The 25027-nt window shown below is 38.5% G+C and overlaps 1 protein-coding gene across 1 annotated transcript in view; it reads right to left on the bottom strand.

Annotated features, from left to right (window-relative positions):
• Fbxo42 (F-box protein 42) overlaps positions 1-24066 on the bottom strand; it is a 106573-nt gene extending 82507 nt beyond the window's left edge. Inside the window, exon 1 of the mRNA XM_047557172.1 lies at positions 23873-24066. The gene's annotated coding sequence lies outside the window, so the exon portion shown is untranslated. The remainder of the gene's footprint in view (positions 1-23872) is intronic.
• Between the last annotated feature and the right edge of the window lie 961 nt (positions 24067-25027).

The following is a 25027-nucleotide window of genomic DNA, read 5'->3' as shown; positions in this document are numbered from 1 at the left end:
ATTATATGACTGTTATACTGTAGATTTTCTTTTTTCTCCTTATAGAAAAAATTTGTTTTTATTTCTTTACTTTTCTTGCTCTCTTTTCCTTTTGTTTACCTGTTCCCTCAGAGTCTTTGTCTCCCTTTTTTGCATGCTAACATCCAATTTCTTTTGATTACACTCTCACCCTTTCTATTATCTAGAACTTCTGTATCTTTTCTTATCCCATTAACAGCCACATTCTACATCCCTCTGCATCCTCTTTGTCCTCCATTAGAAACTGCAGACCTTATTGCAAATCTGTTTGTTTTACTGAAGATAATATTTGAACTCATTCTGTTTATTATGACAATTTTGTTACTGTCCTCATAGGGGCTATTTGGTCTAGGATTGCATAGTGTCTGAATTGGGGACTGCTAATATTGATCTCCCCTTAAAGAAAGGGTTTTGGAAACCTATAGGGCCACTATAAGCCTATAGGGGGAAATCTGCAATACCCCAGATCTGCACTGCTAGAGGGGAAGATACATGAACAACATGAAAAAACAAGGGAAGAAAATGATCCAAACAAATCTAGATTCTACATTAATAGAATCCAATGACAGTATGTTAGAAGAAATGTCAGAAAAGGACTTCAGATTATACATGATGAAGATGATTCATGAAGCAAAGGATGGGATAAGAGAGCAAATGCAGGCAATGAAAGATAATACCAATAAGCTAAAAGAGCACCTGCAGGAAGCAAAAGATCATTTCAACAAAGAGATGGAGATTCTCAAAAAAAAAAACCAAATGGAAATCCTTGAAATGAAGGAAACAATAAACCAAATAAAAAACTCAATGGAAAGCATCACCAAAAGACTAGACCACTTAGAAGACAGAACCTCAGACAATGAAGACAAAATATTTAATCTTGAAAATAAAGTTGCCCAACAGAGAAGATGGTAAGAAATCATGAACAGAATCTCCAAGAACTATGGGACATCATGAAAAGACCAAATTTAAGAATTACTGGGATTGAGGAAGGCACAGAGATACAAACCAAAGGAATGAACAACCTATTCAATGAAATAATATCAGAAAATTTCCCCAGCCTGAAGAATGAAATGGAAAATCAAATACAAGAGGCTTACAGAGCACCAAATGCACAAAATCACAACAGGTCCACACCAAGGCACATTATAATGAAAATGCCTAACATTCAAAATAAAGATAGGATTTTGAAGGCCACGAGAGAAAAGCGTCAGATTACATATAGGGGGAAACCAATACAGATAGCAGCCGACTTCTCAACCCAGACTCTAAAAGCTGGAAGGGCCTGGAACAACATTATTTCAAGCTCTGAAAGAACACAGTTGCCAACCAAGAATCCTATACCCAGCAAAACTAACCTTCAGATTTGAAGATGAAATAAAATCCTTCCATGATAAACAAAAGTTAAAAGAATTTACAAATAGAAAGCCTGCACTACAGAATGTTTTCAACAAAATATTCCATGAGGAGGAAATGAAAAACAACAATGGAGGTCAGCAAAGGGAGGAACTACCTTAGAGAAAAACCACTCAAAGGAGAAACCAAGCCAACTTAAAAACCAAAAATAAGCCAAATGACTGGGAATACAAATCATATCTCAATAATAACCCTGAACGTTAATGGCCTAAACTCATCAATCAAAAGACATAGACTGGCAGAATGGATTAAAAGAAAAACCCAACAATATGCTGCTTACAAGAGACTCATCTCATAGAAAAAGACATCCAGAGACTAAAGGTGAAAGGATGGGAAAAAAACCTACCACGCACATGGACTCAGTAAAAAAGCGGGGGTTTCCATCCTTATATCAGATGAAGTGGACTTCAAGCCAAAGTTAATCAGAAGGGATAAAGAAGGTCATTTCATATTGCTTAAGTGAAACATAAATCAGGCAGACATAACGATAGTAAATATTTATGCCCCAAACAATGGTGCATCCCTGTACATCAAACGAATCCTCAATTACAGGAATCACATAGACCAAAACACAATAATTCTGGGTGACTTTAATGCACCGCTGTCACCACTAGATAGATCTTCCAAACAAAAACCAAACAAAGAAACCATAGAACTCAATAACACAATCAATAACCTAGACTTAATAGACATATATAGAATATTCCATCCATCAACAAGTGGATTCACTTTCTTCTCAGCAGCACATGGAACCTTCTCCAAAATAGACCATATGTTATGCCACAAAGCAGCCCTTAGGAAATGCAAAAAAATAGATACTGCCTTGTGTTCTATCAGATCATAATGAACTGAGAGTAGAAATCAATGACAAAATAAAAAACAGAAATTACTCCAACACCTGGAGACTAAATAATATGCTATTGAATGAAACATGGATAACAGAAAACATCAGGGAGGAGATAAAAAAATTCTTAGAGGTCAATGAGAATGACGATACAACATATCAAAATCTCTGGGACACTATGAAAGCGGTACTAAGAGGAAAATTCATTGCATGGAGCGCATTCCAGAAAAGAAAGAAAATTCAACAACTAAATGACCTAACATTACAGCTCAAAGTCCTAGAAAAAGAACAGAATAACAGCAAAAGTAGTAGAAGACAGGAAATCATTAAAATCAGAGCTGAAATCAATGAAATTGAAACTAAAGAAACAATTCAAAAAAGTGACAAAACAAAAAGTTGGTTCTTTGAAAAAGTAAACAAAATAGACAAACCCTTAGCCACACTAACAAAGAGAAGGAGAGAGAAAACTCAAATTACTAAAATTCGTGATGAAAAAGGAAATATCACGACAGACACCACTGAGATAAATTAGAAGCTACTTTGAAAATCTGTATTCCAACAAAATAGAATCTACCGAAGACATTGACAAATTTCTAGAGACATATGCTCCTCCCAAACTGAACCAGGAGGACATACACAATTTAAACAGATCATTATCAAGCAAAGAAATAGAAGAAGTCATTAAAAACCTACCATCCAAGAAAAGTCCAGGACCAGACGGATTCTCAGCCGAGTTCTACAAGACCTTCAAAGATCTCATTCCAATACTTCTCAAAGTATTTCAGGAAATAGAAAAAGAGGGTACCCTACCAAACTCATTCTATGAAGCTAATATCACCCTCATACCCAAACCAGGAAAAGACACATCAAGGAAAGAAAATTTTAGACCAATATCCTTGATGAATATAGATGCAAAGATCCTTAACAAAATATTGGCAAATCGTACCCAAAGGCATATTAAGAAAATCGTGCACCATGATCAAGTGGGGTTCATCCCTGGAATGCAAAGATGGTTTAACATCCGTAAATCAATAAACGCCGTAATCCATCATGTCAACAGACTTAAGGATAAGAATCATATGGTTATTTCAATTGATGCAGAAAAAGCGTTCGACAAAATACAACACCCCTTCATGCTCAAAACACTAGAAAAAATAGGGATAGTAGGAACATACCTGAACATTGTAAAGGCTATTTATGCTAAGCCCATGGCCAACATCATTCTTAAAGGAAAAAAACTGAAACCATTCCCTTTAAAAACGGGAACAAGACAGGGATGTCCTCTTTCACCACTTCTATTCAACATTGTCCTTGAAATTCTAGCCAAAGCAATCAGGCAGACTAAAGAAATTAAAGGGATATGAATAGGAAAAGAGGAACTTAAGCTGTCCCTATTTGCTGATGACATGATTCTATATTTAGAGGATCCAAAAAACTCCTCTAGAAAACTTCTAGACCTCATCAATGAATTCAGCAAAATAGCAGGCTATAAAATCAACACGCATAAATCTAAAGCATTTTTATACGCAAGTGACGAAACAGCTGAAAGGGAAATGAGGAAAACAACTCCATTTGCAATAGCCTCAAAAAAAAAAAAAAAAATACTTAGGCATCAATCTAACCAAAGAGGTAAAAGATCTCTACAATGAAAACTACAAAACATTGAAGAAAGAAATTGAGGAAGACCTTAGAAGATGGAAAGATCTCCCATATTCTTGGATAGGCAGAATTAATATTGTCAAAATGGCCATACTACCAAAAGTGCTATACAGATTCAATGCAATTCCAATTAAAATCCCAATGATGTACCTTACAGAAATAGAGCAAGCAATCATGAAATTCATCTGGAAGAATAAGAAACCCAGAATAGCTAAAAGAATCCTTAGCAGGAAGAATGAAACAGGAGGTATCACAATACCAGAACTTCAACTATACTACAAAGCGATAGTAACAAAAACAGAATGGTATTGGCACCAAAATAGAGAGGTAGATCAATGGTACAGAATAGAGGACACAGACACAAACCCAAATAAATACAATTTTCTCATACTAGACAAAGGTGCCAAAAATATGTAATGGAGAAAAGATAGCCTCTTCAACAAATGGTGCTGGGAAAACTGGAAATCCATATGCAACAGAATGAAACTAAACCCCTATCTCTCACCCTGCACAAAAATCAACTCACAATGGATCAAGAACCTCAAAATCAGATCAGAGACCTTGCATCTTATAGAAGAAAAAGTAGGTCCAAATCTTCAACTTGTTGGCTTAGGATCAGACTTCCTTAACAGGACTCCCATAGCACAAGAAATAAAAGCAAGAATCAACAACTGGGATAGATTCAAACTAAATAGCTTTCTCTCAGCAAAGGAAACTATCAGCAATGCGAAGAGAGAGCCTACAGAGTGGGAGAATATCTTTGCCACTCATACTTCAGATAGAGCACTAATTTCCAGAATATATAAAGAATTCAAAAAACTCTACATGAAGAATACAAATAACCCAATCAACAAATGGGCTAAGGATATGAACAGATGCTTCACAGAAGATCTACAAGCAATCAACAAACATAAGAAAAAATGTTCACCATCTTTAGTAATAAAAGAAATGCAAATCAAAACTACACTAAGATTCCAACTCACCCCAATTAGAATGGCAATTATCAAGAATACAAGCAACAATAGGTGTTGGAGAGGATGTGGGGAAAAAGGTACACTCATACATTGCTGGTGGGGCTGCAAATTAGTGCAGCTACTCTGGAAAGCAGTGTGGAGATTCCTTAGAAAACTTGGAATGGACCCACCATTTGACCCAGCTATCCCACTCCTTGGCCTATACCCAAAGGACTTAAAATCAGCATACTTCAGAGATACAGCCACATCAATGTTCATAGCTGCTCAATTTACAATAGCCAGACTGTGGAACCAACCTAGATGTCCTTCAATTGATGAATGGATAAAGAAACTGTGGTATATATATATATATATACAATGGAATATTATTCAGCTATAAAGAATAATAAAATTATGGCATTTGCAGGCAAATGGATGAAATTGGAGAATATCATGCTAAATGAGATAAGCCAATCTCAAAAATCCAAAAGGCAAATGATCTCACTGATAAGCAGATGATGACACATAATAGGGGGTGGGAGGGAGGCAAGAATGGAGGAAGGAGGGACTGTATAGAGGTGAAAGAGTGGTGGGAAGGGTGGGGGGGAAGGAAAAAATAACAGAATGAATCAAACATCATTACCCTATGTAAATGTATGATTATGCAAATGGTATGCTGTTACTCCACGTACAAACAGAAAAAACATGTATCCCATTTGTTTACAATAAAAAAAATAAACCTTTATGAGCACCTACTATTAAAAAAAAAAAAAGATTCCTAATGGACCACTGTGATATTGTGAAATATATATTTTGGTTTTTTTCCTATTTCCTGGCATTCGACTCCTAAATCTCCATGTCCTTTGCATGTTAAGGAGTTGACTCTAAGTGGGCAGCTCTGGCAGCTTCAGGATTGGAGCTTGTCATAAGACCAACGCATGATCAGGTTAGGACTTTCAGCCCACCTGTCAGTCTCTTGGGAGGGGACAGGGGCTGAAGGTTAAGTTGATCACCAATTTAATAAATCACGCCTGCATGCTGGGTGTGGCTGTGCACACCTATATCCCAGTGATCTGGATGGCTAAGACAGGAGGAGTGCAAGTCCAGGGTCAGTCTCAGCAACTTGGTGAGTTGTTTCAAAATAAAAACTGAAAAGGGCTGGGGATGCAGCCTACATAATTAAATTTCCATAAACCTCCGCAAAGGACTGGGTTTAGGAAGATTCCAAATAGCTGAATATAGGGGTGGAACACCTAGATAGGGTAAGGCAGCCTCATGCCCCTTCTCACACATGTTTGCCTTATCCATCTCCTTGTTTGTATCCTATGGAATATCCTTGATAATAAGTTGGTAAATAGAAGTAAGTGTTTTCCTGGGATCTGAGCACTGCTCTAGCAATTTGACCAAACCAAGGAGGAAGTGGGGAGAAGCTACATCTATAGTCAGTCATTTGGAAGCACAAGTGAAGCACCCAGGCTTGCAAGTGGCATCTGAAGTGAGGCAGTCTCACAGGACTGAATCCTCAACCTTGGGATTTGAAGCTGCCTCCAGGTAGGAAGACTCAAGAATTTTTTTTCTTTTTTCTTTTTTTTTTGCGGTACTGGGGATTAAACCCAGGGCCTTGTGCTTGCAAGGCAAGCACTCTACCAACTGAGCTATATCCCCAGCCCAAAGACTCAGAATTGAACTGAATTAAGAGGGCAACCAGTTGGTATCTCCTGTTAAAAGACTTCTTGCTTGGTGTACGGGGTAAAATGCCCATATATCTGACGTCACAAGTATCTTCTGTGTTGTGTTGCAAGAGTAACTATGGTTTCCTGCTAGAACCATACTTTCATAAGGTCCTCCTTGTGACCAAAAGCACAAAACCATCGGTAAGACGGTTTGCCTGAGTTTGCAGGAGAACATAAAATGAGTTTATCTTCATTGATGAATTTACTAAAGTAAAAATAGATCTCAAACTACTTGCTGTATTTGAACTTGTTGGCCAAATGAGTTAACCATGTAGGAAAAAAAACAAAACAAAACTGTAAACAATTGGCAAAACACACAAAATAAGGAGGGAAATGCCAGGATACTATTATATGCCAGATTATAAATAACTATCATTATTCAGTCATAGGTTTATGAAATCTAGATTCTTTGAAAGCATAATTATTTCTTACATGAATCTGAAATGTTGCCAAAGTCCAGCTAAAAAGACAAAACAAAAATTTGCCAACAAATTTGGATATGGTCATTTATCATTTTGATTTAAAATTTTCTCATCTTTGAAGCAATTCAGATTGTGTTTACTTTGCAATAATTCATCCAGCTGTACTTTTGTAAATTTACTTAAATTTTAAAATACTTTAAAAATAAATGGTCTGCTGGGCATAGTGGCCCATACCTGTAATTCCAACTACTTGGGAGGCTGAGGCAGGAGAAAAAAAACATTAAGAGGAGGAGAAAATGGGGAGGATAACTGTTAAAATCATGCCATTTTAGAGTCCAGAGTAGGGGCTAACTTCATTTTGCCCAAACCACTTTTTGTCTTTTTGATGACACTATGGAGTGAAGCCAGGGCCTCGCACATGCTAAACAAGGGCTCTATCACTAAGCCACGTTCCCAGCCCTTTCTATTTTATTTTGAGACAAGGTCTCACTAAATTGCATAGGTTGGCCTTGAACTTGTCCTCTTGCCTCAACCTTCCAAGTAGCTAGAAGGTAGACACAAGCACACTTTTTAAAAACATTTTAAAATTTGAGTACAATTACAGAAAAAGGTACAACTGGATGAATTATTGCAAAATAAACACAATCTCAACTATTTTAAAATGAGAAAATTTTAAATAAATGTATCAAAATGATACAGCCATATCCAAATCATTTAGTTTCAATTTAAAATTACCACTATATGAAATCCCAAGATTTTCTATAAAAATGATAAAAATCAAGACTCAGGGCATGGTGGTACACAGCTGTAATCCCAGAGACTCAGGAGGCTGAGGTAGGAATATGTCAATTTTGAGCCAGCCTGGTGCATCGAGTCCCTGTCTCAAAATAAAAAATAAAAGGGCTGAGGATATAGTTCAGAAGTACAGTATCCCTGGACTACAAAAAACAAACCCTATAACAATCCTCATTTGTCAAAACCGATAAGATTTTGTGGCATAAAGAATGAAACTTGGGGCAAGGGAGATAACTCAGCTGGTAGAGTGCTTGCCTCGAAAGCACAAAGCCCTGAGTTTGATCCCCAGTACTGCAAAAAAAAAAAAAAAAAGAATGAAACTTGCCAGGCTTGCACACTTGTAATCCCAGCAATGCAGGAGGCTGAGACAGAACTGTAAATTCAAGACCAGCCTCAGCACTGAGTCCCTGTCTCAAAAGAAAAAATAAAAAGGGCTGGGGATGCAGCTGTGGTTAAGGCCCTCTGAGTTCAATCCCAATTATGCACACACCTCCCAAAAAAGGATTGAAACAATATATACAAATTTAAAATTAAAAAAACTTATTTAGAAGACTGGGCAGGAGGTGGTCCCAGGAAGGAACAGAGATTTATGACAAAAGAATAGAACTGGATTACAAATATATCAATCAGCCTTACATGGAGGGAAGGTGTTGACCTACTTTGAAAATAAGGGGATCTACAAGACTAAAGGTAAGTGGAACTTGTCTTTTTAAACTACTCTACTTGATAAAGCTGTTCTTCATAGGGGCATAACTTAACAATTCTAACATAGTTGTATGTACATTAGAACTGAACAATTAAGTAAATGGATGGCAGGTGGCTGGAGTCATGTTTTTCAATGTTGGGAGTAGGGATTTAAATAATAAGGGAGGAGGGTAGAACAACCATGTGATAATGGGTCAGAGTGGGAAATGTTAATATAAACTCAGGTTTAATTTAATATAAACTACATATTAAAATGTTAACAATTTTGTACATACACCTTGGTTAGCATAAACACATATACTTCCTTGCTCTGTAGCTGTGAAGGCTTAGACACGATGAGCACACTATGCGCTCAGGTCATTTTCTAATACCATTCTTTAATAAAAGGAACCAAGTCTTCTTGGTCAAACAGTAGAACCTAGGACAGGGAGAGGAAACACACAAGCTGAGCCTGGAGCTGGGTGTGGAGGCATGTGCCTCTACCCTTAGCTACTTGGGAGTATGAGGCAGGCAATGGTTTCAGCCTAAGTGTTCAAGGCCAGCCTGGGCAACACAGCAAGACCCCATCTCAAAACAAAATCTAGTACCACCAGAAAATAAGGATGTGCTCCATAAACTAAACTAAACTAAACTGATGGAATTATGTCAACGGGGCACAGAAGACAGAAGGGCTCCCAATGGACAAAAGTAAAAAAATTGAGGAACAAAGTAAAGCAGTACTGGATTAAAACCTGAAGAGTAAAATAGATATTTATGAATTCATGCTGATATAAATAAATAAGAGAAAAAAGAGAGGGCTCTCTTGAAATTTTCCAGATAATTCATGTATATTCTCCCCCTTCCACTAGGTGGAGCTTAACTTCCCCTGCCCTATAATTTATCTCTGTAGATGAAGTTACACAATGTAGCCAGACACTATTTTCTAACCATTGTAAAACTAATTTCAACCAGAAGACTACTTCCTAAGGGTTATTCCTCATACCTTGGACAAATAAAACTTATATATCTTGTATCTATGCCATGAAATTCATAGTGGAGAAATGAAGGTTATAAATTAAGAAATAGATGGGCTGGGGCTGGAGCTCAGTGGCAGAGCACTTGCCTAGCATGTGCTAGGCACTGGGTTTGATTCTTAGTACCGCATGTAAGTAAACAGAATAAAGGTCCATCGACAACTAAAAATATAATATAAAAATAATTTTAAAAAAGTATTAAGGAGGCAAACCCCAATGAACCCCCGCAAGATTTTTCTAAAGTCTAGTTTCAATCAATTAAGCAAACTCAAGATCTTGTATTCATTTCCTCTGAGAATTTTCTTGAAATGATAGAATAAAAAATACTGAAGAGGAATTCTTATCAGTTATGGACTGAATGTTTGTGCCCCTGGAACATGCTGAATCCCCAACCCCTAAGGTGATGGGATTAGAAGACTGAGGCCTTTAGGAGGTAATTAGGGTTAAGGTCATCAGGGTGGAGTCCTCTTGATGGGATCAGTGCCCTCATGATAAGATTAGAGACCAGAGAGCACACTTTTCAATCCTCTTCCTCCAGCACCTTCTGCTACCAGTGTGTGAGTGTACATAGAGAGAACAGTTGCCTACAAGAGGATAAGAAATCTCAAAATTAATGCCACCAAGTCAGCCTCCAGAAAAATGAGAAATAAACTGCTGTTGTTTAAGCTACCCAGCCTATGAATTTTTTTGGGGGGGCGGGGGATACCAGGGATTAAACTCAGGGGCACTCGACCACTGAGTCACATCCCCAACCCTGTTTTTTATTTTATATAGAGACAGGATCTCACTGAGTTGCTTAGCGTCTCACTAACTTGTTGAGGCTGGGTTTGAACTCGTGATCCTCCTGCCTCAGCCTCCTAGGCATGTGCCACAGCACCTGGCCCAGCCTATGGATATTGTTATGGAAGTCTGAGCTGACTTAAAACACTTCTTCCAAAGCACCCCATAAAGAAAATGTCAATGTAAGTACATAGGAAGTAAGCGACAGTGGATTTACAGTATATCGACTACATAGTAAAGGATTTAGAGAAAATACATAGTGTCAGTTACTGGTTATACATCATTATCTTTACTATTTAGTCACTCCTGATATAGCATATTTTTACTTTGAAAAGACCCAATGATTTAGGAAGCCCCCACTGCCTTGTTTTGTTTTGTTTTTGTTTTTTGGGATTGAACCCAGAGGAGGCTTACCTACTGAGACATATCTCCAGCTTTTTTAGTTTTTGAGACAGGGCTTTGCTAAGCTGATGGCTTGGAACTTGCAAACCTTTTGCCTTAGCCTCCAGAGTAGCTGGGATAACAGGCGTGCATCATCCACGTCCGGCTATAGGTAAAATTTAAATCTTTCTCGCAGCTATCGTTACTATTAATACTATTATTATTGAATTCAGGAAGGTCAAATATATCAATATCTCTCCAAAGAAAGTATACTTATGAAATATATGAAAAGATTTAATGGACAAAATCTTGCTATAACATTACTTGGATAGTAAGCAAATAAAATTATCCTCTTGCACCCTGAAAAATAAATCTTACTTGGTTTAATTCTTCCTATCAACAATATGAATGCTTTTGATAAAATGAATAAAATAATCAGGCAATAGGCCAGGCAAAAGTGGTGGCACACACCTGTAATCCCTGTAGCTCCGGAGGCTGAGGCAGGAGGATCTTGAGTTCAGTCACCCTCGACAAAAGCAAGGTGCTAAGCAACTCAGTGAGAACATCTCTATAAATACAAAAAAGGGCTGGGGATGTGGTTCAGTGGTCCAGTGCCTCAGAGTTCAATCCCCAGTACCAAAAAAAAAAAAAAAAAACAAAAAAAAAACACCACCAAACTATCAGGCAATAGTTACTATAGCATACTGAGGTCTTAACAATGAGAAGATCAATGGCTTTTTCCAACAGATTTCAATTCGGTCACTTGAGCTACTTGTTCCTGAAATATCCCAAATCTTTTCCTATCTCTGATCTTTGCTCTTGCTGGCCACCCATCTCTATGAAATACCCTTCTCCATTTGCTAGTATGGTGAATTCCTACTCCTTATCTAAGAGTTACCTCTTCTGGGAAGTTCTTCTGTTTCCTCTAGCCAATGAAGCCCTCCTTCTGGCCTTCAATTTGTTTTACATAATATCCTCATTATCTTAAAGTTGTGCACATACTTGTCAAGTGATGTGGCCTATAAGACCTAGGCCAACGTTAGATAAATAATACAGATAGCGTCTACTTTTCACCACCTCACAAGTTATAATTCTGCTCCTGTGTCACCTGCCTAATTAAAACCAACATTTCACTACCCATTGCTATGGCTTCCAATGAGGTAGAGACAAAGGCAACAGCACAAAGACAATCAATATGTGTATAACATGCAAAGCCAGCTGTCCTGTTATGTGTGTTGTATTACAATGTACTTCAGTCAGGGGGTGCTGTGGCTAGACCCAAACTTAAGGGTCAGCATGTAAAAGGACGGAATCAGAAAAGCTAATTTCCATCGTTCATCCTTAAATTTGCTACAATCTCAGGGACACTGATTTTGTGTACTGTATCAACTACCTGGTAATAATAATAATCTGCCAGAAATTTCAAAAGGTGGTATTTTGTGCCATTTCTTTAAAAATAAGCAAAGATTGTGCAGGATACAAATGTTTTCAAAGAAAATATATAATATTAAATTCAGGCGTGTATAATATTAAATTCAGAAAGATATGTGGAAAGCAAATTTTTACTTCAGTTTAAGATAATTCTTTTGTGCTGGGGATTGAGCTCAGGGCCTTGTGCTCGCAAGGCAAGCACTCTACCAACTTAGCTATCTCCCCAGAGCTTAAGATGATTCTTGGGCTGAGGATGTGGCTCAGTGGTAGAGTGCTTATCTAGTATATATGAGGTCCTGAGTTCAATCCCCAGCAATGGAAAAAAAAAAAAAAAATTCTCTAGTTAAGACTAATAGAAGCTGGGGTTGTAGCTCAGTGGTAGCACGCTTGCCTAGCATGTGTGAGGCACTGGGTTCAATTCTCAGCCCACGTTTAAAAAAATGAATTAAATAAAGGTATTGTGTCCATCTACAACTTAAAAATAAAAAAAGAAAAGAAAAAGACTAATACGCCCTGGGAACACCTCCCTGATGCTTGGAGCTCTAAACAGTTCATTTATAGTATTCTTTAATAGAACCTAGGACTGCCAGGCGCTGTGGCACACACCTATAATCTCAGTGAGCGGGGAGTCTGAGGCAGGAGGATCACAAATTCCAGGTCAGTCACAGCAATTTAGCAAGGCCCTAAATAACTCAGTGAGAATCAATCTCAAAATGAAAATATTAAAATGGTTGGGGATGAACCTCAGTGCTAAAATGCCCCTGGGTTCAACTGAGTACCAAAAACAAAACCAAAACAAAATAAAAAAATGACTGCCCTGTAATCCCAGTGGCTCAGGAGGCTAAGGCAAGAGAATCACAAGTTAGAGGCAAGTCTCAGAAACACAGCATGATCCTGTCTCAAAAATAAAAAAGTACTAGGGATGTAGCTCAGTGGTAAAGCAACCCTAGATTCAATTCCCAGGAACAAAAGCAAGCAAGCAAGCAAACACCCAGTAAATGGAGTTTTAGAGGGGTAAACAATGATCTGCAATATTATCAGGAAGAAAAACATGTTTATAAAACTATTTAGACTAGCATGGTGAGCTAAATAACTCCAGAGACCTGGGAGGTTGAGGCAGGAGGATTGCAAGTTCAAGGTCAGCCTTGGCAACCACAGGAAAAAAATACATTTTAAAATAAAGTACCTTTATTTTATTTATTTTTATGTGGTGCTGAGATCAAACCCAGTGCCTCATACATGCAGGGCACTCTACCACTGAGCCATAATTGCAGTCCAAAAAAAATACATTTTAAACTGTTCAGTTACCTATCAGTTTGTATAAGGGACTTAAAATTAAATATGTTAAACACTATGAAAAGGTTAAAAAAAACAAACATTACATGTGGGAAAAGATGAGATAAAAAATGCTAAGAGCACTTTTTAAAAGAGAATATTGCTAAGTTGCTACATTGCTGAGAATGGTCTCAAACTTGCAATCCTCCTGCCTTAGTCTCCAGAATTGCTGGGATCACAGAACTGTACCACCATTCCTGGCAAACTTCATTTTTAAAGAACTAATTTCTGAAAATTCCCCACTTCATCTGGTATCACCACTGGAATCCCTCAAACTCAAGTTAATTCTTGATTAAACATTCTCTTGGTCTCTACTATATCCCTGACCCCTCATTTTGTGGTTCTTTTCTCCTTTCAGACCCAAAATATGATGATTGTTCCAAAGATTCCATGTTTTGTCTCCCTTGCCTTGCTACATTTTATCCTCAGGCAATTGCACAGTTCAAATATAACCTCTAAGTAAAGAACTCAACTAGATTATGAGATCTTTGAGTTTAGAAATTGATCTGTTCATCTGGCCAAGGGTGTAGATTCAATTAAACATTTGTTCAAAAGGTTGGATGGATGGATAGTTCCAAAACTTATCTCTAGGCCTGATTCTCCTAAACTCCGGGGCTCTTCCTTTTCGTATTTTCAGTTACCTCTGGACACCTGATACCACACATTCATACTGGGCATTTTCCAAGTCACCTGCTTATCTATCTTCCTGTTTTTCTGACATAAAACCTGAGGCGTCATCTTTTGCTTTTCCTCTTTTCTTTCCTCCCACAACTGATCAGTTGTTAAATTTTTCTCACAGTCACCTTTCTTCCAGTTCCTTCCTCTGCTGCCCTTGTCAAGCCTACATCTTCTCTTCACTACCTCAACAGAGAGGATGACCCCGTTTCCCACCTCCTTACTCCTACCCTCTCCAACCTACCCTTAAATTGCTGCAGGATTAATTTCACGATGCAAAGTTGTTTGGTCATTTTTGTTTTTGTGATGCTGGGGATTGGGCCCAGGGCCTTGCTCCTTCCACTGCTAAGCCACTACCCTCCACTTTCAAGATGGAAACACGGACCAAAATCCTTACTGAGGGCAAAAAACAAAAATAAGAACTTTAGTTGATTCTTGATGAAATTCTTTAAAATTAAAGATCTTTCACATTTTTGTTGTTGTTGTTGCTGTTTTGCAGTGCTGGGGCTCTGAACCCAGGGCCTTATACTTGCGAGGCAAACACCCTACCAACCGAGCCATATCCCCAGCCCTCACATGTTTTTTTTTTTGTTTTGTTTTTGTTTTTGTTTTTGTTTTTTTTGGCGGTACTAGGGATTGAACTCAGGGCCTTGTGCTTGCAAGGCAAGCACTCTACCAGCTGAGCTATCTTCCCAGCCCTCACATGTTATTTTTTAAGAGTGTTTTTGCATGTTTTTATTGTAGAAAATATAAAACTTCCCCCATTAACCATTTTTAAGTGTAGAGTTCAGGAGCTTTAAGAGCATTCACACGCTGTGCAGCGTGCAGCTATTACCACCATCCATCTACAGGATTTTCATCAACCCAACACTGAAACTCCAGACCCATTCAATCCCCCATTCTCTCTTCCCCAAAGCCTCTGGCAACCGCCATGCTAGGTCTGTCTCTACCAATGTGACCACCTCATGTAAGTGTAATCATACAATATTCCTCCTTTTATGTCTGGCTTATTTCACATGATGTAACATTTCCCAGGTTCATCCATAACTGCTAAAATCTCAAAAGAGCATTATCTGTCAACATTTATCAATGCATAAGCCAGGTGACCTACACATTCCACTTCTAGAAATGTGCCTGGTATAAACCTGGGCACAATCATAAAAAGGATGCTCAATGCAGATTTACTTTAACAGTAAAACAAGGAAACATCCACTATTAGGAGAATGAATAAACAAATTCTGATACAACCATAAATCTAAGCAGCTATTAGGAGGTGCATCTGTATGTACTAACTTCAGAAGAGTACTCAACAACATACTGTGAAGTAAAAAAAGCCATTTTGCCTTAAAAAAAAAAAAAAAAAAAAAAAAAAAAAAAAAAAAAAATGTGAGTGTAAACTCTCTTGTAACCACAGGAAAAAATACATTTCAAACTGCTAAAAGTAGTTATCTATGATAGTTTGTATAAAGGACTTTCTTTCTATAACGGACTTTGTTACCTAAGGCAGTTTATATTTTGTACTTTATTGTATCATGTAAATTGGTTACAACAAACACCTATTATGTAATTTTCAAATGTCTCCCAAGTCCAATTTAGTTCTTTTTTTTTTTTCTTTTTTTTGCAGAGCTAGGGATTGAACCAGGGCCATGAGAGGGCAAGCACTCTACCAAGTGAGCTGTATCCTCAGCCCTCCTTCCTTCTTTCAATCTTTTCTTTTTTATTTTAGTGCTGGGGATTGAATCCAGGGGCATTCTACCTCTGAGCTATATCCCCAGTCTGTTAATTGTGAGACAGGGTCCTGATTATCTAGGCTGGCTTCAAACTTGTGATTCTCCCATCTCAGCCTCTGCCTCTCAGTAACTGAGATTGCAGGTATATGACACTGCACCTGGCTTGTTCTGATTTTTAAGCTTATATAAAAATATATCTATGTAGAAAAGTCCATAGTTTAATTTTATTTATTCACTTACTTAATTACTTATTTATGGCACTGGGCACTGAACCCAGGATCTTAAGCATGCTAAGCATCTGCTCTATCACCCCCAGTCTATAGTCTAATTTTAAAACAAGACACCAGGACACTTAACAATATTCCTGACAAAAAGTTAAAAAACAGCAATTTGTAATATTTAGAATCAAAATGCTGAGTGGTTTACATATTACACCTGTGTATCTTTAAGTACAGGGAAAAAAGCAAACAAACCCTATACAAAAGGGTGTTTTCTAAAGAAAACTAAACACCAAGGTTTAATATAATACCTCAAGATTGTTCAAATTTTGTCCTTTTTTTTAAGCTTTACTACTTCAAAAAGAAAATCTAGGGGGAAAGAAGAGAAAGAAAAGGTAAGAGGGAATGAGACTGATCAAATTATGTGCATGTACAAATATGACATGATGAATCGCACTACTGTGTATAATCACAATGCACCAATAAAAATTATTTTAAAAAGAAAATGTAGGGCTGGGGTTATTCACAGCTCAGTGGTAGAGTACTTGCCTAGCATGTGTAAGGCCCCAGGCTCAATTCCCAGCATGGCAAAAAAGGGAAAAAAAAAAAAGGAAGAAAGATAGTCTACACAACAAACATATCTTTAACATTAAGCAGAAGAGACAATAAAAGGACACATAAAATATGGATAAAACATGGCTCCATTAATGTAAAGTTGATAAAACAGGCAAATAAAGCTAGTGTTTAAGGATACTATGTAAATAGGTGGTAAAACATTAAGAAAAGCAAGGAAATTATCACAAAAGGTAAGCGGTTGTAATCAGAGTGGTGCCTTGGACACCAGCAATGTTCTTTCTTGACCTGAACGATGGTCACACAGGAGTTTGCTTATCATCTTTCAGACTTCATGTTTTATGCACTCATCTGTATTTCTTACAATACAAAGAAATCTAGCTAAACTTGACTTTTAATAATATTGAATAATGTGTAAACACTTCTGCAACTGAACTTTCCTTCTGAACTCATGCTCACATATTTCCCAAAACAATTTCTACTGAGTGCACAGCAAAACCAATCTGTCAAAGATAGAAGAAAATCATTAGAAACTGAGATAAAAAGGAGAAATTTCAGTGGAAATCTTTTATGAGTTCAATACTTCTCAAATGTTAATGTGAATCTAGTTCATACTATAAATTTGGATACAGTAAGCCTGGGGGGTACAACGTCACATTCTGGCTTCTAACTTTAATGATGCCAATGTCTGTGAATTAGAGTAGCAAGGTCTTAAGTAAACATTAAAATACTGCTGGTGGCCAGAGGTGGATATACAGGTGTAATCCCAGCTACTTGGGAGGCTGAGGCTGGAGGATCGCCAAATTCAATACTTAGCAAGACCCTATCTCAAAATAAAAAAGGGCTAAGATGTAACTCAATAAGAGAACACTTGTCTAGTAAACCCAAAGGAGGAAAAGAAAAAGACCTAACATCATCTATTACATTCTATCTTGCACACACACTTTCAACTTCTCCCATTATCTTTCTTCAAAAAGTCCTTCCATTTACTCTTATCCCCAGGCTAAGTCAGTAACTGTCATCTACACTTACTCTGCAGTAGCAGACACCTAACTAACTTCCTTGACTCTGGGCTCTTTTCCAGTATCTGTTCCAGAAAGTGTTCTGTTGTCTCTAGGAATTCACTAAATGTGGACTAGAAGTACAGGGGAAGAATTCAAAACTACAAACCTATAATGCTTCTATGAAGTCTCTTAGTTTGCATATAAAGACGCTTCCCCACTGACACACACCAATATTCTGCAAAAGAAAAAAAAATTTAACATGATGCTGTGAGGGGGTAGAAAATTTCATTTCCACTTGTCTTTTTTCCAGTGATGTTTACAGCAAAACAATGCTCTCCTGCTCCTGCCTAAAACCCTCACCTTCCTAGACCAGGAGAGTACCTGCTCCATCACAAGTAAGAGTTGAGATTTCTTTTTTTTTTTTTTTTTTTTTTTTGCGGTGCTGGGGATTTGAACCCAGGGCCTTGTGCATGCGAGGCAAGCACTCTACCAACTGAGCTATATCCCCAGCCCAAGAGTTGAGATTTCTTTGTGTGACTTCTCCATAACCAGAATATAAATCCATGAAAAGTAGTTTCCTTACAGGAAACCTAAAGGATAGTGCCATTTGCACATAAAGTAAACCTTTGGTTCACAAGATTGCCTGGTCATAAAAATCACCTAGTAGGTAGAATTCCTGGAGATTGTTTCATGTGGAGATGGATCCAGGAAACTTAATTTTACCAAGCACTGCAGATGCAAGTTCTGAAAAGTGCCAATCATACTTCTAAAACCTAAATTATACTATAATCTGTTATTAAAAGGTAAGTAATAAAGCATTATTTACCAACATCTATCAAAAGGACATCAGTTGAACAAATCCTACTGTGCCTATAAAGTTATGAAAATGAATAAGGATTTCCTGTCTCGATGTGGTTCATCTCCATGATATAGTAAGTGAAAAGAGCAAGGTGCTGAAGAGGTTATGCAGTAGGGCAAAGTTGGGTGCAAGAAAAAAGAAAAAGGAAGGTATGTAGAGAATTCTGCAAAAATAAACATTGAAACTACCAACCAAAGACTACTAAAAAACAGGAGGAGGATGGTCCAAGCCCCAGCTATGTAACAACCCCTCACAATTCCTCCTCAGGGTCCAGCTCTGAAAGTGGCAGTGGTGTTTCAGGTGGTAACCTCTCCTCCCTATCTTTAGAAGTCCCTTTGTTCCCCCATCCCTTGAGGTAACTGTTTCACCCTACAGTTACTAATCTCTAAATTATCTCCACCTACTCTTTTTTGCCCTTTTAATCTGGCAACACATATGTAACCAATTCCCTGTATTAAATCCTTTCTGTTTGAAATATCTAACATGGTTTCCAGTTTGGGGCTGGATCCTGATGGAAAGAATATTCTAAGGATAAAAAGAACTACACAGAAATCTTAAATTTGTCTCAGAAATTTTGTTAGTAGCAATATGGATAGTATATTTTAAATCCTTATATATACATAGGATAAAGCAAACAATTGTTAACACTATTAAAACCAAGTTCTTCAATTTAAGAGGCATGTCAAAAGGATACACCATCTTAAATAGGCATATATTGGCCAAATTTCTGCATCAAAAAGACTAATGGCTATAACTAAGTGTAAAATAATGAATAAATTAAAATCCATGTGCCTACAGTAATACAGAAAGTAGCAAAGAAATATATTTACCACAACTGAGGTGACAACTGCACCAATTCTTTACTAAGAAACTTTATAATGAAAAGCACAGAATTATTTTGTCTTAGAGAATAAAGAAACATAAATTTGGAAGAACACACTATACTAATGAGTTCCTTAAAACAAATAAAATTATCCTAAATATTAAATATTCTAAGGAAATATTACTAAAATTTGTTTGCCTTTATAGAAAATAAATGAACTACCTCAAATCTACATATTACTAGAAGTGAAAATAAGTTACTGTCAGGGGCAGGGGATGTAGTTCAGTGGTAGAGTGAGGGCTAGGGGCTCAGCATGTGCAACTTCCTGAGTTCAATAGGCAGCAACAGAAAAGAGAAGTTAGTCTAAGCTAATCTACAATCCAGAACAGGAAAATTTACAAGTGACTACTGCTTTATATAATACCTACATATTTAAAATATATCTATATATTTATGTATATTACATGTTTACATACTCACATACATTTTTAGATATTTACATATGTATAATTATACACACGAGTATGTGTGTGTCTATCAAGGTACAAGATACTGAGTCAGGCGGGGTGGCGCTTTCTTGTAATCCCAGTGACTTGGGAGGCAGGCTGAGGCAGGAGGACTATAGGTTCAAGGCCAGCCTCAGCAACTTAGCAAAGCCCTGTCTCAAAATACAAAAATGGCTAGGGATATGGCTCATTTCTAACCCTGGTACCAAAAAAAAAAAAAAAAAAAAGACAAGATACGTCCACATCTGAAGCAAAGAATGAACAATACTGGAAAAAACATTCAAAAGAAAACAGAAGAAAACTTTGCAAATTAAAAGCATAAATTTAATATAAGAACAATCAGAAATCAAAGCAAATTTGCTTTTTAATACATGTATGAATAAAGAAGTAAAATTAAAGGTATAGTAGGGCCACTAAATCTAAATCTTACAAAACTTTTAGAAGAATGTCACAGGAAGCGTTTAATAAAAAATAAACTGCATTAGGAGCCTAACACAGGGCGATTTTAAACTGATTTGTACATAGGTTATACTCTCCTACATGTAACTGTCACAATACAGAAAAATGAACACACTACTTTTCTGTCAACCATAACCTTAAAGCACGCATTTTCAGTGAAGATAAAGATGGCAAGTATTCAAATAACAGTGCCACATAAAGATTCTACTTGATTCAAAAATATGTAAAATTCTTGCAATATAGAGAACATGCTAAATTATTAAAACTACAGCACTAAGGTACATAACTTTTATTGAGATATATAGAAGTTCATTTTCAGAGATGTTAAGCAACCTCAATTCATAGAAAGTCTATGAAGCAGTTTAGTGTTAATTCTGGGGTAAGCTTCCAGTTTTACCCAAAGAGCAATAAAACTGTCTCATTTTATTAATTATTAGGAAAAAGGTAACCACCTATAGTTGACATTCTAAGGGACGACAACTCAACATTAATTAAATATGATCAAAACATACAGTGCCTCTGGTGCTAGTTGGCAAAACAAAAACAAAAAGTCTCACTCTAAACTTCTCACCACTTAGTAATCTGAAATATTTTAATTGCAGCTGCAATGTTTGTGTTTGCTGCCTGTGCTTCTGACTCACTTAGAAAGGTTCTCCCAAGACTGCTGAATTTTTGAGAATGCAGAAACCATAACTAGGGCATACTGTGTGGGAAGTGTCATGACAGTGAATGAATAAAACGGGAAAGAACTGATGACAGAATTTTTTAAAAAGTTTTTATAAAAAGCAAGTCACTCACAAAAGGCAGACTTTCTTGCAGATAGACTGGGGAAAGTCCTGCCAACTCCGAGAAGCCTTCCTTGACTCCCATGGTTGGATTCAATGCACTTTAAAAAAATTTCTTTTTAGTTGTCAATGGACATTTTATTTATTTATTTATTTACATTTTATTTATTTATATGGTGCTGAGAAGCGAACTCAATGCCTCACACATGCCAGGCAAGCGCTCTACCACTGAGCAACAACCCAGTCCTTCAATGCACTTCGTTATTTATTTATTTATTTATTTTTGGTACTGGAGATTGAACCTAGGGACACCAGACCACTGAGTCACATCCCCAGCCCTATTTTTGTATTTTATTTAAAGACAGGGTCTCATTGAGTTGCTTAGCACCACACTATTGCTGAGGCTGACTTTGAACTCACTATCCTCCTTCCTCAGCCTCCTAAATCGCTGCAATGCACTTGTTATACTACAATAAGCTTAAGGGTTTTCCTTGTCCAGCTTCCCAACCAGACTTCTTCAGGCAACTTCACACCAAAAGCTGTCTGACCTTAGCATCATTAGTATCTATTTTCCCAAAATATCTGGTACAGACAGTGCCCTTCAATAAGGATTTCATAGAACAGAAATAATCTTACATTTACCTTTTATTTTACATCCACAAAGCACTTTCACAAACATTACCTCTTATGACCCACATAACTACCTTATGAAGTGGGAATGGCATTATTTAACCAAATGGTTTCTGGCTTCTTAGAAGAGTTGTTGATTCACTAAAACAACCCTGAAATCACAAAAATAAGCACATATTTGTTCTCTGAGACAGCCTCTCCTTAGAACCTCAATATTTTCATGAAACTCAGGCTTTGCTAGCATTTTCTTTGCTTGCTCTTCATAATAAGTACCAATCACACAATTCTGAATCTTACTGAGGGTTTAAACTACATAAAGAGACATTAAAGGCCCTCCTAGATTAAAGCATCCTAAGCTATTTTTCCTGATCCTGTTCTCCTTGTAACTGAGAGTGGTAAAGAATTACAAAAGTAGAAATGGTGGGGAGAGAATGATGTCATGGATGTCATGAAGTTGCATCAATATCTAATGATGATTTAGCACAACAATGCAACATATAATGCCAAGAAGCATATTCTCAAACCACCAGGATGTTTTACGGCATTAATTTCAAAAATTATTAACAAATTAATATGTAGAGTGGTTTTCCAATTTTCTACTGTTAGTGCAAGTTTAATTCTTTAGCAAAGGCACTAAAAAAACCTACAAATTTCTACGGAAAGCACCTGGATTTAAGAATCGAAAAGGAAAAAAGAAAATGCTCAAAGTATTAGTCAATATTAAACTAAACAGCTGCCATTTTAACAATTAAAAGCTTTTTGAAGTGCAAAACACACCCATGGGTCAATGTAGATTGAATAATAAGCTTATATTGGGTTTGTCAAAAGCAAACAGATAGAGGGTATAAAATGACTACATACAATAGAAAAGACACCCAACCAGATTATACACATGAATAAACTCAAAGTTAGCAATTTGACACACAGCATCACTATTCAATGTAAGAGGTACAGACTGAATTCTAAATGATGGTATTTCTTCTCAAATTTTCCTTGTCTCTTTAAATTCATGATGTCATCTTTCTAAAGCACAAGCAAAACCAAAGGTGTATGTTACAAAAGGTATTTTGTGAGTCCAAGCAAAAGCAATGGCCACCACCATTCCCCATAGCACAATTACCAATGAAGTCATTATTTCTCAAGGTTTCAAATCAGCTTCCCTACCTGAGAGAAACTAAGCCAAAGGCTCCCAATTAGCATTTGAACAACAAAAAGTTATTCTCAAAAAAAAAATTAACCAGCACTGTATAATGTAGCTGCCAGCAAGTGAGAACTGGTAATGTGTCTGGATCTTCATCTAGCTCGGTCGGAAGCCCACCACAGAAAAGTGCAAACACTTAGGCAATTAAGAAATGAAGCTTTTATTTTCCTAATAAAAGTCGGGAGATCCAACAGACAAAGCGATGGTTATTTCACAGCTTAACAATCCAAAGGTTTCAAACGAACTCCATTAGCGCTGAAGTTATCCTGCAGACTACCGAGATCTCACAATGGTGTTTTCTTCATTTACAAATCGTTCCTACACTCAACCGTTCCCTCTGCACAAATCTCACCAAGAAAAGCCGTCTTCAGTCACAACGTGGACTGCAGTCTCAAGCAAGGAGCTCTGCAGTTCCCACCTCCCTAAGGGAACACTCAAATATCTACGGGTTAGGAAAGGCTGCTCGTGCTTTATTTTGCAAGCCAATTCCAAAATCAACCCTTTGCAGCTGCAGCTTCAGAGATGCGGGCCTCTCGCCGCGGACCCAATTTTGGAGGGCACGGGTCGCCAGCTCCTCTCGCACGGAGTTAAGGGTTCGGGGGGCGGGGTTAGAGCCTATTTGACACCCCTAAAGCCATCCTTGCCCTGGCCACACACCCCTTCCTGGACCGAGTGAGGGGACGAAAACCGCCCTGCTGAGGAGGGACGGGCTCGCTCCGCTCCCAAGGGCTGGCTGGAAAGGGGCTCTCCTTTTCCCCGCCTCACCCAGGGGAGCCGAGGATGACGACAGCAAGGCCCAGACAGGCCAGGACCGACCCCTGCGCAGGATGCCGGGCCTGCGCCCGACCCCGCGCCCACTGCCCCTGGGGCATAAAGGGCAGGAGGCGCCGGCTGCCAGCCGCGGCTCGGGAGGGGGAGAGGCCTCACCTGGCCCAGCCCGCTCCACGCTCTCGGGTTCGCTCCGCTGGCGACTGTGGGGAGGGAGCCGGGGACAGGGCCGGAGCAGAGGCGCTCTGCCCCAGGCCGCGCTGGCCGTGCTCGGGGATCCTCACAGCTGGCGGGACCCCCAGCCGCCCGGAGCCGCCATCTTCCTCCACTCAAACGCCGCCGCCGCTGCTGCTGCTCTGGCCGGGAGAAGACAGCACTGAACGCGCATGCGTCAAGACTCAGCGCGGAGGACGCGCGCGCACTCACGTCAGCGCGGCGAAAAGGCGCGGCGCGGCCACAGGGCGGCGCCATGTTGAGAAGGGCCGAGGTTTTTCCCGGAGCTTTGAAAGCAACCTAGAGCTGTGTCCACCCTCCGCTACCTGTCTGGGGCAACAGGGAGGTTTTCCCATTGGTTTAAGACTAAGACGTTTAACCAGGAAATTAATTCACTCGTGCCCTCGAGGTCCCAGTGAGAACAAGGAGGGCTGTGGCCCATGGAAGTACCCTTGGATTTCACTGGGGGAGGGAAACTCACTGCCTTTGGTTGTGCAAGCAAAGCTTTTCCAAACTGTTCACAACCACTGTGAGTTGTTACTACCTACACTTATCGGATGAAAAAACTAAGGCGCAGAGCCACCCATCTAGCAATAGAGCGAAGCCGGGGAAGAGCCAAGATTCCAACTTAGGTTTGGCTGGTTCCCGGGCCCCTGTACTTCTATTACTGTGACCAGGAGATGCAGCCCACCAAAGTCCCCCTCCACGGGAGCAACTGATGCGCATGTGACAACCTTCAGGAACCTATGTGGTCTGAGGACATGCCAGAGATACTGAGCTCAAAGTTTTCAGTCTTCACCCCATAGTGCCTAGCGCAGAAGCAACCTTGGGCTGCCAGTCCACTGCCCTGGGGTAAGAGCAGACCTGAGCTATTTTTTGGGACATAGGTCTGGGTCAGAAACCAAATTCTCCAGGTTATGTTGGTAGACTCCTGTGGTTCCAGCTACTCCGGAGACTGAAGCCAGAATATTGCTTGCGTCCATTAGTTCAAAACCAGCCAGGGCAACATAGCAAGTTCCTGTACCAAAAACAAAAAACTCTGCCTTTTAATTAGGAAATGTCACTACAAAATGGAAAATTGTTAATTTTAACTGGTAAAAA

Source organism: Sciurus carolinensis, chromosome 1 (assembly GCF_902686445.1).
Source record: "Sciurus carolinensis chromosome 1, mSciCar1.2, whole genome shotgun sequence".
NCBI lineage: Eukaryota > Metazoa > Chordata > Mammalia > Rodentia > Sciuridae > Sciurus > Sciurus carolinensis.
Note: the sequence above shows the minus strand (reverse complement) of the source record. Positions and strands in the feature narration are given on the sequence as shown.